We start from the raw sequence: 12,905 nt of genomic DNA, 5'->3' as shown, positions 1-12,905 counted from the left end.
AAGAGACTGGGGTTCAATCTCTGGGTTGGGAAGATCCCTTGGAGTAGGAAATTGCAGCCCCCTCCAGTATTCTTGCCTGGGAAATCCCACGGACACAGGAGCCTGGCGGGCTGCAGTCTATGGGGGCGCAGAGAGTTGGACACGACTGAGCAACTGATCACACATAGCCTGGAAGAAAAGAACATAAGGCTGCCTCTTGTTACCGGAGGCAAGGGACTTTGAAGGACTTCAGGGAGCCCATATGTGCCTTGTCACAGCTTCTGCCCTTAGGAGCTCCTCTCAACAAGAGCAAGTGACTTGCTCCATGCTTTGTACCTTTTTTTTCTGGGAGTTTTAAAAAGCTTGAAAATTTTCCTTGAGACTCTCTGGCCACAGGACATGAGAAGTCAAAGTTCTTGGATTTTTTCAGAAGTCCAGGGCAAAGGGGTTGGAGGACTTCATGAACATATTAAAAGAAAGATAAGATTACAGGAAACAAATGTATGTATGTATGTGTTTATTTAGTGTGGGGTCTTAGCCATTGGACCAACGGGGAAGTGCCCATAGGAAAGAATTTTTAATGTCAGGAATGACCCAGAAGAGGGAAAGATGGAAGTTTCTCAGAGGATAGTCATTGAAAGAAATGAAAAGAAGCGTTGTGGCAAAAAATAGAATTGTTTTTTGTCTGCACTGTTGTGGCTTGCAGGATCTAAGTTCCCCAACCAGGGACTGAACCCATGCCCCCTGCAATAGAAGCATGGAGTCATAACCACTGGGCCACCATGGAATTCCCAGGAAATTGTACTTTTTCAGAGAGTTGAATCATCTATATAGCTTTGTAGAAATAAATAAGACCACCAAAAGAGAATGAGCAGGGTTTATTTATTCTGCACTTGCTCTTGCAAAGGAAGAGGCCACCATCTTCTTGCTTTTGGCGAGACTCAAAGGCAGGCAGAGGAGGAAGAAAGCTTTACCGGAAAAAAGAGAAATAGTGGGGGAGGCTTATGATTGGAGGCTATTGGCATGAGGAGGCTGAAGGCACTAAAGTAACTAGAAACTGAGCATCTTAGGTGATTCACTTGGAGGATATATTTGGCTTTCTTTGGGCGGTTTCAAGTTGGAAATTGGGGCAAAATAAAACAGGGAGTCTGGCAGTCATTGACCAGATCCTGACCATTTGGGGCTGGTTACTGCAGAGGTTACGGGTTGGAGTTCTTTGGTTCTACGTGGGCTGGCCGTTGTCTGTTTGCATATTCAGTCTCTCAGTTCCTCTCTTTTGGTCCTTTTTTTGCTTGAAAGTTGATGAATACAAGGAAGTTTATAAATCCAGGCCTTTACCGCTTAGAGGCTGATTTTTCAGTCATCTCCATGGTTAACTGTATTGTGAGGTAGTTTTTTTAAAGGATGGATTATATTTATTTATTTACTTTCAATGGGTATTTATTTGGCCATGCTGAGGGGAGTATGTGGAATCTTAATTCCCAGACCAGCAACCAATCCCATATCCCCTGCATTCTGGAAGCACGGAGTCTTAACCACTAGGCCACCAGGGAAGTCCCTGTTGATTGTTTTGTTTTGTTTTTCCCGTAAGAGTCATTCTAACAAATGTAAGGTAATACGCCATGGTTGTTTGGACTTGATTTTCCCTTACCTTCCTGTTGTATCATCATGTTGATCACCTGTCAAGAAAGTGGCTGTTCAGAAGCATCTGGGTCCCAGATAGACGCAAAGAACCAGCATCATGAGCACTAGGACAAAAACAAGAACAGTTAATAAACCCTGTAAGGTTTATTGAACCAAGAATCCCAACCCAAGCCAAGCACAAAGCCCATATAGACCATGAGGATCAAATTTATTAGAGAGTGAAGTAGCTTTGCCTGAAGGCATTGTATTGTCTGTCCCAGCTTCCCCGTTTCAATGACACAAGGAGGGTATTAGGAATGGCACAGATCCTGACTAACCAACAAGAAATCTAGAGCAATGCAACTGTCCATCACTACTTGTGTTAACAAGATGGGACTGATCGGTGTTCCATCTGGGGAAGAGGCGGTACTGCTGATGTCTTTTGCCAGAGTTAGTGCTAAGTTTCTTACAAATCTATATTCATGATTTCTACTGATGGACCACTGCTCTAATTGTTCACATAAACAATGAGACAGAAATTCCTCCAGGTTGAGTGCTGCATAATCAAGGCTGGCTTTGTTTTGGAACTCAGAATTTTCAGCCTTGGTCATTTAGAGACTTAGAGTCTGTGTATAGACAAGTCTTTGAATATTATTACTAACTTGCATGAGATGTTGTGTGCATGCATGCTATGTCACTTCAGTCGTGTCTGACTCTGCAACTCTATGGACTGTAGCCTACTAGGCTCCCCTGTCTGTGGGGTTCTCCAACAAGAAAACTGGAGTGGGTTGCCATATTCTTCTCCAGGGGATCTTTCCAATCTAGGGATTGAACCCGCATCGCATCTCTGGCATCTCATGCATTGCAGGTGGATGCTTTACTGCTGAGCCACCAGGGAAGCCCAAAGGAAACAGGACCAGGCATCCTGATTACAAAAGATGTAATATCTGGTAGGGACAATGGAGATCTAGGAAAGAAGTTACTTATAACAGAAGGCTGGAACCAGGGCTTACATGAGTTGTGCTACGTGTTTGGGTCGCTGTTGGTCTTTTACAGGTGGCAAATATTTGACTTATCACTCTGTGAAAGTCACTAAATTCAAACCTGCTGCTGCTGCTGCTAAGTCGCTTCAGTCATGTCCAACTCTGTGCGACCCCATAGATGGCAGCCCACCAAGCTTCCCCGTCCCTGGGATTCTCCAGGCAAGAACGCTGGAGTGGGTTGCCATTTCCTTCTCCAGAATTCAAACCTAAGGTCTGGCAATTACCTAGATTGTAATAACTGTTTTGTTTTTTTTCTTCTGACAAAGCAGGACACAAGGAAAGTCACAGGTGAACTTGTTTAAGGTGATTTTCCATGTTGCTGCAAATGGAGCTGCCATCAACTGTAATTCTTATTGTCTCCTTTGATGAGATGATAGCTTCCTTGTGGTTTTCATCACGGGGGTCTCAAGATGGAGGGTAGACTCAACAATCAGTTTAAGATCTAGGTCTTGAGGGTAGACTCAGCAGTCAGTTTAAGATCTAGGGCAGTGGCTACTTCTTGGGATAATCTATCAATGGTGTTAGAATGAGTATGTTCTGACATAACCATTGTAATAAAGAGAAAAGACAGGTGAGGAAAAGGGTCATTATTGGTAAATGACAACCAGAGATCTACAGAAAATGAGAATAAGAAGAAGCAAGCCAATAAAAATACACACACACACAAGAATTAGACAGGCTTTTGGTCTAATATCTTGGGGAGAACTATTCTATATCTTGCACACTATCCTAGGTCATCTGCTTGTTCTAAAGGTCTTGAGTCAGCTCCCTGCTTCTGAAGATCAGCCTCTTTTGGGGGTCTCAGAATCCTCAGTTTGAGGTCCTCTATTGGAATAGCCTTCCAATTATGTGGAATTCCAGATTACTTCTTAGTTGTGAAACGTGAACCTGAGGATTGATGCCCTAAAGTTTCACTGCTGTAACATATTCCCTCCCAGATGAAGGCAGAAAAGGTATTGACTGCTATTATTCAGCCTTAAAAAGGCATGAAATTCTGACATGTGCTGCAACATGGATGAAACTTGAAAACGTCATGCTAAATGAAATGAGACCACAAAGAGACAAACACTAGATTTTTCCACTTACATGAAGTACTTACAGCAGTCAAATTCTTAGATACAGAAAGTCAAATGGTGGTTGCCAGTGGCGGGGGGAGGGAAAATGGCAAGTTAGTGTTTAATTGGTAGAGTTTCAGTTTTGGGGTGATTAAAAAGTTCTAGACATGGTGGTGGTGGTTGCATCAGGATGTGAATGTACTTAATGTCACTGATCTGTGCACTCTAAAATGGATAAAATTGTGAATTTTATGTTATGTATATTTTACCATGCACACACAAAGAAAGCAATTGATTGTCTTGATCTAGAAGCACACTGAAAAAGCTAAGCAAAGATTCACTACAGAAAGTATGAGTTAAGTGAGGAGTAACAGGATGGTATTTGAGTTAAGAAGTGAGGAGTAACAATTTTATTGATGGTCCTGCAGTCTTAAACCTGTCCTTGTAATGTGGGCATATTACAATGGCAGGGTATGAGCAGACCTTTGGATCTAAGGCTTTCAACTATCAGTTGGATCCCTTACTATGCTTACAGTTTCAAGGGTTATTGGGGAAGTTTAAGCAATGGTTTGGTAGGATCTATATGAACTTTAATAGGTTCTCTTCTGATTATTTTCCCATAACAGTGGAACTGTGAGCCCATGGAGTGTCAGGTTCAGTTTCAGTATTTATCTGGGGCATGCACCAAAAATAATGCAATATTAAATATACACCAGAGTATTGGGGACTATTGGTGAGATTCCTGAGGACTCCTTTACTCATAAGCAGGTTGATTCTGTTCCCCGTTAGTTTTTGGTGCATAATTTCAAAGGCATTTCTCAAATGAACAAACTTGTTCAAAGTCAATGTTCCTCAGAGTAGAAGGCCCAGAGCATCCTTGGTGAAGTTATGCCATTTAGAGAGAGAGACCCAAGAGTTGGTTGATGTTGCAAAGAAACAATATAAGAAGCAGGAGGTTTCCTGGAGGAGGAGAGGAATTAGACTTAGGGAACATGATGAGAGCCGGCAACATCAGGTCGGAATGTCATGCTTGTGCACCTCATGTCTCTCAGGACACATAATTGAGATGGAAGAACCCCATCCAGTTTTACTGACAACTGCAATAAAGTTTGTCCTCATGGCTGAACCCTAGACTCACAGGTCGAGGAGGCTCTGCCTGTGTTCTGCACCATAACTCTCCTCCTCCTGACAGACAACACTTTTAGACAGTACAACACAAAATAGAAACACAAAAGACAGCAAAAAAGATGCAAAAGAATGATCTGATTCTATCAAAGATGCCAGTCAAATGGGAATCAACAACAAAACCTGAGTACCAAATAGCCCAGGACTGCAACTAAATAGCCCAGGAATCTAACATAAAGACAGCAGAAGTTTAAAAAAAGAGAGAGCAGAGGTAAGACCCCAAATGAAGAATTGCAAGGTACAAGGAGGCCACATGTATCGCATCTGCTTGAAGTCTTCAGTCTGAGACAACAAGCAGACTATGATGCAGACCATATCTTGGTGGGGCCACCAGGAAAATGATACAGATGAAGATTGCCCCAATGAAACAGGCAAAGGCCATTTATTCAGAGCTTGCCATAGAAAGGGGGTCAGACCCATCACTTATTTTTGACAGAGACTCAAAGGCAGGCTGGGTTTCCCAGATGGCTCAGTGGTAAAGCATCCACCTGCCAATGCTGGAGATGCAGGTTCAACCCCTGGGTCAGGAAGATCCCTTGGAGGAGAAAACAGCAACCCACTGTAGTATTCTTGCTGAGATAATCCCATGGTTAGAGGAACTGGCAGGCTATAGTGCATGGATTGGCAGAGTTGGACACGACTGAACACACACACAGACATGCAGAAGCAGGCTGAGGAAAACTTTATAGTTTAAAAGAAAATCCTCAGAGGTTGGTGGGAGATTTAGGGTTCTTTAAACTACATCCTTCTGATACTAATCATACCACAGTTGTGCTTTAGCATTTTTCCCAAGGGAACTATTTTATAAGCCCCAGTATATCACCCATTATCTCCCATAGAATTTGCATTATGCATTATCTTCTCTCTAAATTCAAATTACATATATTTACTGTATGATTTTGGAGAAGGCAATGACACCCCACTCCAGTACTCTTGCCTGGAAAATCCCATGGATGGAGGAGCCTGGTAGTCTGCAGTCCATGGGGTTGCTAAGAGTTGGACACGGCTGAGCCACTTCACTTTCACTTTTCACTTTCATGCATTGGAGAAGGAAATGGCAACCCACTCCAGTGTTCTTGCCTGGAGAATCCCAGGGATGGGGAAGCCTGGTGGGCTGCCATCTATGGGGTCTCACAGTCGAACACAACTGAAGTGACTTAGCAGTGTATGATTTGGCAGTCAATAAGCTTACAATTTAAATTCATCGATGGCAGAACCTAAACTGTATTTTTAAAACAATTCTAATGGAGGATTCAAAGAACAGTTTTAAAGAAATGACACACTGCTATGATTTCATGCCAGATCCTGCACTGAGAGAGCCTCTACAGTTTCTTGAGTTTCCGTTTTCCCTGTTGTAAACTGAAGACCATAACCTATTCCATAGAGGTATCAAAAGACTCTCCCTAGAGCATGACCAGGCAACCAGACCGAAGTGTAGTTGTGGCAGGCAGAAAATGTAATCAGGCTTGTCATCTGCTCTAGAAGCTGGTCAAATGGTAGAGATTCTGGAAAAGAGGGATAATTACGTATTACTATAACCAATTCAATATATATTTATTGACCACTATGTGCAAAGTCCTGGGAGACAAAAGACATGACCCTTATTTTCAGAAGCTTAGAGACCCATGGAGTCTATAATTAGATGAATTCTTTACCCTTGAGTCAGGTTGAGGGGGAAAGGGTGTCAGAACTGTAAATGTTTTCATTTGTTCAGAAATGATAATAAGAGCAGAATGAGACCTTGAAGTTGGGTAGAGACAGGATATTCTACAAGCCTGGCTTAGAAGTAGACTTCCAGACTCTCCTACCCATGGGATTTTCCACAGGACATATCCAAGGAGAACATCTGGCTTAAAGACATCCCAACAACCATCACCAGTAAAGACAGCGGTCATTAGGAAACCCCTCAGAACACCACCTAGAGTGACCTTCCCTAGTGGCAAAGAGTCTGCCTGCAATATGGGAGACCTGGGTTCAATCCCTGGGTTGGGAAGATCCCCTGGAGAAGGGAATGGCAACCCACTCCAGTATTCTTACCTGGAAAACCCCATGAACAGAGGAACCTGGTGGGCCCCAATCCATGGAGTCGCAAAAAGTTGAAGCGACTAACACACAGAACACCACCACTCCCACAGGAGGCACCCCCTAGTCACCCCAGACTTCTGCTCTAACTGATGCACTTCATGAGAGCCATGAGCTCTGCCTACCACATACCTGCTAGGCACAGTGCCAAACACTTCAAATACAAAATTGTTTAATCCTCACAACAATCTTAGGAAGTACATGCTGTGTTACTGTCCCCATAACATAGTTGAGAAAACAGGCTTGAAGAGGCTAAGTCCACGAAGCCTGCCAAGGTAACCAAACGCGGAAAGCAGAGCCCAGATAAGAGACCTAAGCCCTCTTAGCACAGTCATGTCCTGCCCAGACAAAGGCAGATGCCCGGTATCTCCTCTACTGCTCGGCTTGGGGCCTGACAAAGTGCCTTGGGGATGTCTCTGGAACAGCAATTGAACGATGGGAATGTCAGGGACGGCTTTTCTGCCCCCTCACCCACTGAAGTCAAGCAACGTCAGATCTCGAAGTCATTTTCCATAATGACTTCCAAAATCTACCCCAATCCCCTCCTTTCACATACAAGGAAATTAAAGGCCAAAGAAATGGAGTGACTGGAAGCCAGGGCTTCCTCGCTGGGGCTAAACACGCAGCCCAGCACTCCTGAGGATGCTCAGACATCTCTGGCGACCTGTCACTCCTCAGCTCACTTCCCACGCAGGCACTTAACGCCCCCTCGGTCTCCCAAGTCAGGGTTCCCGGGCAGGATCAGCACTGCCATCCTCTTTTGAGTCCCTCCCTTTTGCAAAGCCAGCCGTCCGGCCCAAGCTGGTACTCCCGTCCTTGTAGACGCCTGCTCGGGCAAAAGGGGTTTCCTGCCTCCCGCACTCTCCCAGCCTCCACAAATCGTTTTTTGAACTAGACACACGCGGTCACGCACACAGTGTAACAGATCATGGATTATAATCAGTACTGGATGCTAATTATTGCGCTTTCTTCGCCAAGCACTGCGCGCGGATGGGGCGGGGGCGGGGCCGGGGCGGGCGTGGGCGTGGCGAGATCGCTCCGCTGCGGCGGCCCCATTTCCTCACGCGCGCCGGAAGTGGAGGTCGGCGGCGCGGCGGCGCGCCCCGAGGGTGGGCGGTGAGGAGGTGGCGGCTTCAGAGAGCCGGGCGCCGCCCAGCAGTGCCTGCGGCTGGGGAGCTGGCGGCAGGGCAGCGGCTGCCGTGAGCAGATGGGTGAACGCGGTGAGTACCCAGCCGTCCTGGCTCACCGGCCTGCAGCTTCCAGAGCGCGGGTCCGGCCCTTGCGGGCGTGGGGGCGCGGGTCCCGGACTGTGGGTCTCGGTCCTGGTCGGGTCACCTCACGGACGAGCTCTCCGGGGGGTCCTGTCCGCGTGGGGTCGCCGCACGGACAAGCCCTCCGGAGCCGGCTCCCGTGTCAGGAAAAGCTGCGGTTTTTCGGAGCGGTTTGAGTTGTCTTTTTATGAACAGTGCTGCCAGAGACCGTTGGTTTGCGTGTTTTATTTTTATCACGTTTTTTAAAAAAACCAATACACCACTGTCTCTGCTCCCCTCAGTGGATAAACTTTGTAGTCAGCTGTTACCTCTTTATTGCGTTAAATTAGTATTCTCTGGCGGCAGCCTCGCTTTCTGCCAGACGCTAGGCGCCTTTGAAAGACACACATTTGTGGAGCAATTAGTGGGGCTGAGGAGACCAAGGGACGGGAAACCTCTTGCATTTTCAGACTTCATCTTGAAAATTATACTATTCCAGAGCAACTTGCAGAGGAATAATTTGTAAACGCCATAGTGAGGCTTTTGTTGATATTATTGGCAGAATGAAAATTTGATTGTAAAAATCTTAAGCTTTTATCCTTCAGCCTGCTTTTCAGATTTATATGCGATGTCTGGATATTTAACTATCATTGATGGTTCTCAGGAGCTGGGCCTTCACTTTTGCTGGAATTAATGTTGTATTAAAATGTGTACTTCAAATGTGGAAGTAGGACTCCCAAGTATCTTATGACTGAGAATGTTAACGTTGGTTTTGTATTATTATTCTGATACCGTTTGTTTTAAATTGTCTTATGACTTAAAGAATGTAAAAAGGATTTTGGATATCCAGTATTTGTGGCTCAGAGAATTTTGGCATAAACATAGTTTTAGTCCATCAGTTTGGAAATTACATTTTTTCTTAACTTTTTGATTGAAGTATAAAATATATATGAAGTCATAAAGTGCATGAATCTTAGTTGTACAGCTCAGTGAACTTTTATGTATTTATTAAGTTTTGCAACCACCAGCCACATCATATTATATACCTATGGAACGTTTCCATCATTCCAGGAGATTCCCCCTGCTGCTTCTAAGTCAGTTATACCCCTGTGCCCGCCCCCCCATCCGTATTCAGATTTCTGTCTTCTATTCGTTTTGTTTAGTTGGGGGTTTATATTAAAGAAATCATACAGTATACTCCACATACTGCTTATGAGTTTCACCCATAATGTTTCATGTATCAGTAGTTTGTTCTTTTTTATTGTGTGTAGAATCCATTGCATGATTATATGACTATGCTGTTGGTTGATCTTTTTGTTTCCAGTTTTTCTATATTGTGTATTTTGAAGACTGCTATGAACATTCTTAACAAATGTCTTGGTGAAGATCTGTGTCAGCTGTGGAATGGCTAAATCATAAAGTAGATGGAAAATTACTTCTTAACCATCCTGGAGTCTTCCTTTTTAAAAAAATACAATTTGTTACCTTAACTTTTGTAACATTAAAGATTGGTAAAAAGCATAACCATTAATATTTTCAAGACTTAAGTGATTTATTACATATTATTTACTCCTTGGATTGCACATCTATGATTGTCATTATTTAACTGTCCCTTAGTTAAGTCTGTTGGATAAAGCTGGTGCCGTTTTGTTCTCAAAACTTAGGTAAGAACTGTTGTTACTCAAGTTAGTGGTTGTTAGGGGAAATGAAACACCGAAAGAAGGTGACTAAAAATGGATTGAAGAGTCATAGGATTGCAAGTCAAAACACTTAACACTGTTGTTGTCATACTGCACAAAGTTCTGAGTATAAATGTAAAATTGAATTATAAGATTAGTTACAATTGTGAATTTACTACAGGAGTACAGTGATTTCCACCTGTGCTGAGATAGTGATACATTTATCATGGAAACAGACCACAAAGATCACTAAACATTTGTGGGAAATGGTAGCACATAAAAGACACCCCTGACTGAACAAAACACAAAGGACTGGACCTGAAACAATGGAGTTCATGTAAGAAAAAGAAGAAAGCTTTAATATAAGTATTAATATGCCCAGATTTGGGAAGGTATGGCTCCCCCAGTGGCTCAGTGGTAAAGAATCAGCCTGCAGTGCAGGATATGCAGTAGATGTGTGTACGATCCCTGGGTGGGGAAGATCCCCGGAGGAGGAAATGGCAACCCACTCCAGTAATCTTGCTGGGACAATCCCATGGATAGAGGAGCCTGGTGAGCTACAGTCCATGGGGTTGCAAAGAGTCGGACATGACTGAGCAGCTGAGCACAGTCAGCAGTCACATACCTACTGAATATATACCAGCTGGCCTGAAAATACACAGTCAGTTCTTGAATATTAAAACATAGAGTGTTGGAAAAAGAACTTCCCTGGTGGTCCATTGGTTAAGACTCCAGGCTTCCACTGCAGGCGGCAAGGGTTCCATCCCTGGATGGGGAGCTAAGATTGCACATGCCATGCGTTGTGGCTCCTCCCCCAGAAAAGCTCTCATTGAGCATCCCCCCCCACCCCACCCCCGCCCACGCCAGCTCATTGGACATGTTTTGAATTCAGAATCTTATTTCTCACCAAACTCTCATTCAAAGTAGTGGCAAAATAAAATCATTTTTACCCAGACCCACTTGGAATGTCTCAGGATGTACTATATCAAATGAAAAATTAATCCAAGAAAAATACATGTGGAATTCAAGAAACAGCAATGAAAGAAAACAGTAAAATGTATTTCTTTACTCCAAGGTATTGATAACTAGCTAAGAAGTTTAACGCAATGCAAAAGAATTCATAAGCCGGAGTATATAGTTTTTAAGTCTGTAATCTGCAACAGATATTTGACATGATTTTAAAGTTAATTGGGAAGGTGGATAATAGATAAAGCATGTTGGAAGGTTTGTCCCGAGTAAGGGAGAAGCTATAAATAACTGACCAATTACTGTTGAAATGAATGCTTTATGGAAATTTGTCCCAGCTGGAAAGTTCCATTTCCAGGGATTTATCCTGAAGATGAATTCACATGTGGAAAGTTATGTATACACATATAAGACTATTTCTGCTGAGATGTTAATAATGTCGGTGGATTTAGAAGAATACACAAAAACTAGAGAGGGGAACCTGGCCTCTGGGTTAGAAGGATAGGTGTCACTGTATGCCTTTATATTGTGTTTAACCTTTTTATTACATGTATTTGTTTGTGGAATTTTATAAATACAAAACATTTTTAAGAATGTAAAAATTTGTAAGGGTTTAGAGCATGGGTTTGATCCTACTTTCCTACTATGTGTGACCTAAGAGTGACTTTTATATTTTTAAGTGCTTGGGGAAAAAAGAATAGTTTGTAACATGAAAATTATATGAAGTTAAAATTTCAGCATCCTTTAGAATGCACCTCTGCCATTCATTTACTCATTTTCTATGGCTGCCTTTGTGCTGTGAGGCAGAGTTGACTGGTTGTGATATTCACTGCTTGACCCTTTACCTAAAATGTTTGCTAACCCCTTATTTAGAGGCCAGAAATAGACTTCCATATATGTAGGAATTTTGCTTTGATTAAAGTGGCATTTCAAATTAGTGTCAAGAGCATGGATTATTTAATAAATTGTAAGAATTGACTATTTGAGGAAATAAATTTTATACTAGAATAATTTCTGGTAGGGAAGCCAAAATTGAGAAGTCCTGCAGGAAAAGATTGGTAGGTTTAACCGTTAACAGCAACAACAAAGCAAAACTTTGTGTAATGGGAAATAATGCCTAACACTTATTGAACACTAAATGATTGTCACGTTTTGCTTAATTTGTACAATAACACTTTAAGGTAGATTCTATAACTGTCCCCACCTAACAGATGAGAAAACTGAAGTTTATAGAGATTCAGGATTTGTTTGTATTGATGAGTTAGAAAGTGATAGAGCAGATGTGTGAACTCAGACCATCTGGCTCCTAAGACTGTTATACAGACAAAACCTGAAAGAAGTATTTGTAGTTTGTTAATCAATGGCACCCATTCCAGTACTCTCGCCTGGAAAATCCCATGGATGAAGGAGCCTGGTAGGCTGCAGTCCATGGGGTCAGACGAGTTGGACACGACTGAGCGACTTCACTTTCCCTTTTCACTTTCATGCATTGGAGAAGGAAATGGCAACCCACTCCAGTGTTCTTACCTGGAGAATCCCAGGGACGGGGGAGCCTGGTGGGCTGCCGTCTGTGGGGTCGCACAGAGTTGGACACAACTGAAGCGACTTAGCAACACCATTGTATAGATATTATCTATGTCAGCCGCATCTGGATCTGCTTCATCCCTTTTAGATAGACATTCTGTTATTTTCTGGTAGACATTCTGCAGTTTACTAAACCTTTCCCCTATTGAAGGACTTTAAATTGCTTTTATTTAGCTGTTATATCCCTGGAGTTCACGGTAAAGAATCTGCCTGCAGTGTAGGAGACCTGGGTTTGATCCTGAGTTGGGAAGATTCCCTGGAGAAGGGAATGACTACCCACTCCAGTATTCTTGTCTGAAGAAGTCTATGGACAGAGAAGCCTGGTGGGCTACAGTCCATGGAATCACAAAGAGTCAGACACGACTGAGCAACTAACACTCACTCACACTCATAACACTAGCAAATACCTTATGCATTGACTTTACGTATTAGTATGAATATTTCTGTAGTTTAGAATCT

General features: G+C 43.1%; 1 protein-coding gene across 4 annotated transcripts in view; it reads left to right on the top strand.

Annotated features, from left to right (window-relative positions):
* The first annotated feature begins 7,981 nt into the window (after positions 1–7,981).
* Positions 7,982–12,905, top strand: part of CSGALNACT2 (chondroitin sulfate N-acetylgalactosaminyltransferase 2) — a 52,292-nt gene continuing 47,368 nt past the window's right edge. For 3 of the 4 annotated variants that reach the window (XM_086382565.1, XM_086382564.1, XM_086382566.1), the window contains exon 1: positions 7,986–8,187. The gene's annotated coding sequence lies outside the window, so the exon portion shown is untranslated. Of the gene's footprint in view, positions 8,188–12,905 lie in introns of all 4 variants that reach the window. The other variant, XR_015157062.1, reaches the window with a different exon arrangement.

Source organism: Bos grunniens, chromosome 28 (genome assembly GCF_055505025.1).
Source record: "Bos grunniens cultivar Pamir isolate PY7600 chromosome 28, Bosgru_T2T1.0, whole genome shotgun sequence".
Classification (NCBI taxonomy): Eukaryota; Metazoa; Chordata; class Mammalia; order Artiodactyla; family Bovidae; genus Bos; species Bos grunniens.
Note: the sequence above shows the minus strand (reverse complement) of the source record. Positions and strands in the feature narration are given on the sequence as shown.